The sequence below is a fragment of the Rhipicephalus sanguineus genome, chromosome 5, assembly GCF_013339695.2.
Source record: "Rhipicephalus sanguineus isolate Rsan-2018 chromosome 5, BIME_Rsan_1.4, whole genome shotgun sequence".
NCBI lineage: Eukaryota > Metazoa > Arthropoda > Arachnida > Ixodida > Ixodidae > Rhipicephalus > Rhipicephalus sanguineus.
In genome coordinates, this window is record NC_051180.1 from 135,614,680 (window position 1) to 135,620,679 (window position 6,000).

Here is a 6,000-nt window from a genome sequence, read left to right on the forward strand (position 1 = left end):
ACTCAAGCCCCGAAATATAGGGAATGAGCGGGAATTGTTTTCCAGCACCGCAGGCAAGCGCCTTTTTCCGCGACCGCCCTTTACCGCTTTTCCTTTCCATTCGCTACTTTAAACAAAAGGGGAGCACTCCGACAACAGAGAAGTAACACCACCCGAGCTAGTGATGGCGCCACGCGACTGTTCGCGTTAGATATGAGTGGAAAATGCCGCGACAGCGACTCGACGTAGATCGCCTTCTGCAAGCTGACGCTTGCATGGGCATACCCCATACACGTGACGGCTTTGGCGAGTGAACTCCATTGTTGGTGGCATGAGGCCGTCTACTTGTAATTTGTAAATCTGTGTAATAGAGACTGTTCGTCGTGTGTCGTGTGATCATATTCGATATGCTCAATAAAATGCCAAATTGACGGAAAATGATGTTTTGTTTTCGCAGTGAACCTTCAAAAAGCCGGGCCGGGCCGGGCCCGGGATTGTGTTTGCGTACGTCGGGCCGGGCCGGGCGGGCTCGCAGCCCTTTGCCTTCGGGCTCGGGCGTACGTCGGGCCGGGCCGGGCGGGCTCGCAGCCCTTTGCCTTCGGCCGTCGACAAAGTCAGCGGGCCCGGGCCGGGCTCGGGCTGGGAAACACGACCCGTGCACAGCTCTAATATATATATATATATATATATATATATATATATATATGGATATATATATTCGCGCATCTATAAATTCAGCTCCGTATTTGTTGTTTAGCCCCTATACCGGTGGTTCATGAAGCATATGCAAAATAGATGCAAGGCTACCGGCAAATATTTCCACTGTGGCGCCTTAATTAGTGAATATTAACCACTGCTTTGAGTTCGATTTATATATATTGACCTCTTTGCAGCACGGGAAGTAAGAGAGAGAGAGAGTATAACTTCATTAAGAGTCCAGTGCAGACGCTGAGGTGGACATTGCGCCAGATATATCATGAACTCAACGACAGAAACTGGATTGCAGTCTGGGCCATTTCTTCTTTGAGTATACTGAAGTCACCTGTCATAAAGAGCCAAAGACGAGAATACCCACTGCAATAATTAGCCGTCTGAATTCAAATGGATTCCAGTCATACGGCTCTTATCACTACCATTGAAAAGGTTAGTGATAGAGCCCAAAGCAAAATTTCTTGAAAACGATTGCTTGCAAACATGCATCAAAACAGTTACAAGGTCGATTGCGACGAATCACGGCGGCTTCGTAGTGTATTTAACCACTACATATTCGCGTATCTCCCTCAGGCATGAGACCCGCTTCCAGCACATACTACACCGTGGTTTAGCACCCGTTTTCGTTAGCGCGGAAAACAAGTCTGTCAGATTGCGACCATTTTTATCGCGTCTTCGTCCTTCCCGCACCATTAGAATCGCCACCCTCATATTCAATGAGAGAATGGCACATTCCTCTCTTAATGGCCTCGCCTGCCAGTGAACAAAACCGATATCGCGTGAGGTATGCGTACTCCTATCTCCATTCGCAATTCCACCTCACTTCAGCGTTCACGTAAGGTTTCGTAAACAGCCTTGGCTGCGCTGGGTTGACAGTCGTTTGTCTTACTCTCTTGCATCCGTCAACAAAGGGAAAGGAGGATAAGCATCGAGAACCGCGATTTTCTTGCGACACTCACCTGCACGGACCTGTCGAGCTGGCTATTTTCGCGACGGGCTGGTCGGTCCCACGCGGCGACTTTCCGGGGCCGAAGGCTCGCGGTGTCGGCGGCATAAAAGATACGCCAGGCGCCTGGCGGAGGCATTCGCGACGTTCACACGACAGCGAATCGCTCCTTTTTTTTTTTTTACCACAACCAGCCGTTCTATATCTGTAACGCTCCGCGTATTCTGTGCCCACAGCCCGTACGCACGCAGGTTCAAGCTCTCGTCGAAGCAGAGGATGCCGAACGAGATTAGGGCAGTGGTCGCTCTCTCCAGGAGGGGGTTTGGGGGGGGGGGGGAGCGTCCAGCGATTGAGTGGCTGCAAAGGCAGCGAGCAGCAGAACACAGCCAGACAGGTGCAGTGTGTCCTGTGCCACCGGCGGCGTCGTAAAAAGCGGTCGGAACGAGCGCGTTACGACACGAGAAGGGCGTCCGAGTTCAAAGCCGCTTTACGCACACGCCGGCTTATCGGTGCCCAATATGGCACCACTGGCCATCCGCTTCGGGGGCTCTGTTCTGTTTTCTTTATTGCCGCTACCGCCCTGACCAAAGAAAGGGAATCTCGTTCGCACGAGAAAGCAACGCGGACTTTTAACGCCGATTATGCCCGCGATCTCGCTGCGCGGTCGCGACGCGTCGAGTGACGCCGTAAAACGCCAACCTACACGCTCTAGCTCCGATTGCGTATGCCAGCGTGCGTGCATACATGTGCATGAGCGTGCGTGGGTGAGTGCACCTCTTTCAGAAATACTAAGTTTTCGGTGCAGTTACGTAGGTTGTGTCTCGTTCCTTCTTGCACTGTCAACATCGTGAATAACTTTGGTTAGGGACCTGGAGTGGGTTTTCTCTTTCATGATATTTGACCTCACCTGTGCGAACGGTCACTGAACTGTGCATAAATCACGGTTGCTAACGTCCGCACGCACCGGCTCTCCGGGGACCAAAATACGTAATCATGGTCCGTAAGAATTGTATCATACAGCAAACTTTTGGCAGACCTGAACTTTTTTGTTCTAGTGTCAGGCCATAAATGTATGTAAATCTGTATTGCAACTTCAAGTCGCTGTTTAGATCAAACACAGCATTATGCCGTCGATTGAGAGCACTTTCACTATGCCCGCTTCCCCATAAAGTTGGGTGTTATTAGCTTACAACGCATCCATTGGAGGTAGGAAAGCAAATATGCCAATGTTTTCTTGATCTCTCGGCGGTTAATAGACTGACGGACGTTAGCAGGACTGTTAGATGTGGTGTGACATTTGTGCGTGCGTGCTCTCCTTCTATCCTCGCCCGTTCTCCTATAGTTATATCTCCCTCATCCCGTCCCCAGTGTATGGTAGCAGACAACCGGTCCCATCTAGCTGGTTAACATCCCTGCCGTTCCTTCTCGCCTGTGCCGTCTTCCTCGAATGTTGAGGAACGCTCAGAATATCTATTACTCTACGAACAAACCGAAAGTGCATCTTTCTTTCCCAAGGAGGCACAAGCGCAGCGCACTCCGTTTATTCCATTCGAATGTTGCACATTTCTATCCTTAAAAGATGTCTTGATATTCGGAAGTTCCAAGGCGTGTGCTACGCATGCAGGCAACGAGGGAATGCGGTCACCGGTGACGTCAGAACTGGCGCTACTTTTCGACAGCATACACAAACCTCTGCACCGCAATCGCAACAAAAGGCAGTCCTCTAGAATGTCAACCGGGCAAATATGCACGCGCGTAGAAGGCTGAAATTTTGGTTCTCTTTGTGGAATGCAGCGTGGCTTGAGCACAGACAGACAGGAGCGTAAACGGTAGTGCTACCTTTCTTAATGGACGTTAACCGCGCACAAATCAACCGCCAATCCTTCCATTGCCTGCAAGTATACATAAGGCCGGGGGTTCACTCACCAGCGAGCTCGACGCTTGCGTTTCGGGAGGCGGACCGTGCCCAGTGCATTGGTGGCCGTGCACCAGTACAGTCCGGTATCCTGTTCCCGGCGACTGTGCTGCACTTGCAGGAAGAAGAGCTGTCCCTCGGGCAACACCATGCGCGTGGCTGAGTTGCGCACGGGCCTCCCATCGTGAAACCACGCGATTCGCGGAGGAGGATCGCCGTCGGCGCCGCACCTGAGCGTCACCGGTTCGTGCTTGCGGACCACCACGTCCACCGGCTGCTCCGTGATGCGCGGCGCGCGGCCACCGCCTCCTCCGTGACTTGAGGCTGCAGAAAACACAACAGGCAGAACAGAGCCGTGAGCAGGCAATCTCAATAATAAACCAACAATAAACACATGTCGTCAAACTGAAGTCGAAAATTTCGGACAAGTTAAACCATTTATGGATTTACCCATTTGGTATATATATGCTCATAAAGAGTATAATAATTACCGTTTCACTTCTGCCGTATAACATAATTGCCTCGACGTTAATTTATTACCTTTAATTATCCGGTAGAGATACGTTTATAATTACATTGTTCGTAAATGAGCTGTTTTGTCTGAAATGAAAAAAAGTTGCGTTTAATTAGACTGGGAATTCACCAAAAACAACTAATAAGCTTTGATATTATCGCACCAGCCGGTTACATGCATGCGTCACTTTATATACTGCGGGTGGATATCATATTTGCCCAGCAAGAAACATACCCCCCTCTCCCCCCCCCCCCCCTCGCTCTATGAAACATATAATTTAGAGACGTCTTTATGGTTTTTCGGCCATCATGACAAATTCAAACCCCTTTATTTGCACAAACGTGTGACGACAATTCTGCTGGCAATTCGATCACATTATATTTGGTCTCGCATGGATCGGACAAACGCAGAAAAAAAGACATGACTGCACTCCGTGACAGCCTGGGTGAGAATAATGCAATGCACCCAGGAGGTGAAACTATTAACTCGGAAGGACTTCCTGACGCGGCAGCACGGTCCTCCTGCCACGCATGCATAAAATTCAAACCGCCTTCAGACGCTCAGACACAAAAAATCGCGCTTCCATTTCATTCACTTTCGAAATCTCTTTCTCGAGCAGCCTGCAATCGGTGCCACCGCCGCGAATTTTGAAGGCGTGCGGGGAAAGATCTATTTTTATTGAAGCGGGGCTGTCCATGCAGGAAGACAGGAACTGCCGCCTTGGCGCTTCTTGTCTGGGCACCAAGCAGGAGCTCGAGCAACCAATCAGAGACGTCGGGCACGCCAAGCAGCCACGGTGTGCAATATCCGGTGGCTAGGGGACGCACTCGACTTCTCGAGGGTTCCGCATGTGCCTTGCCAGCAATATCGAAGGCAATATGATTTTGATCAAGAAGTTTGCTTCCGAAATGTGACAGCTTCAGGTCGTTTTTTTTTTATTTTTTAACCACTTGCAATATTGCGGCACTTTCGCTCGCCCCCGCAAGCCATTAATCCCACTCGTATTCGGCTGTCTCTTCATTATGCTATCTACTCGACGTATTTTATAGCCATATGCTAGGAAAGCAAAAGAGTTGCCGAAACTCCTGAGTGGTGAACGCGCTGTATCGACACTTGACCGCTGCAGGGAAACACGTGCTCTCGCCGCCTCGACAGTGAATCATCTCCAAGGGGTCGGCAACCACGTTATGGGATTTGAGGAATCCTTCACAATTTAATATAAAGGAAAGAAGATTACTGTTAAGGGCTCGTTTTTCTTTGTTAGACACAACATTAATGAGAACTAACAGACAATAATGCCAAGGAAAGTATAGGAGATGTTATTTTTAATAATTGGGATATAAATGTGAAGAAAGTAAAGTGGACGAAAAGATAACATGCCGCCGGCAGGGACCGAACCTGCGACCTTCGAATAACGCGTCTGATGCTCTACCACTGAGCTACGGCGGCGGTCATCCCCCCGTCCACTTTAGAGGGTATATATGTGCATTTAAACCTAGGAGTGTTAGTCAGCGCCGATCGCAGCCATGGCGGCGAGTGTGGAACACTCTTTTTCTGCCTTTTTGGCGTCACGGAGCACGTGATCTTTACCAGCCCGCAGCTGACCAATAATCCCTCGCATACTGCCTGAAGGCATCATGTCTGCCAGAACGAGACCCTTGCTATGAATGAAGGAAAGAATATTACTGTTAAGGGCTCGTTTTTCTTTGTTAGACACAACATTAATGAGAACTAACAGACAATAATGCCAAGGAAAGTATAGGAGATGTTGTCTGTTAGTTCTCATTAACGATTTAATATAGTGGCGCAGAGAAAGGAAGCTAAAAATATCATAGCTGGGAGGCTTAAGAGATGTTTGTAAAAGGGCGAGGAGGTTTACAGGGCGTACTTGGGCTTGACTACCCTGCTTTCTCGTCAGGTAGGATGGAAGATGGA

The 6,000-nt window shown here is 49.5% G+C and overlaps 1 pseudogene; it reads right to left on the bottom strand.

The window, feature by feature from the left end:
• The window catches only part of LOC119394267 (roundabout homolog 1-like), a 57,193-nt pseudogene extending 53,345 nt beyond the window's left edge, over window positions 1–3,848 (bottom strand).
• Window positions 3,849–6,000: the final 2,152 nt, after the last annotated feature.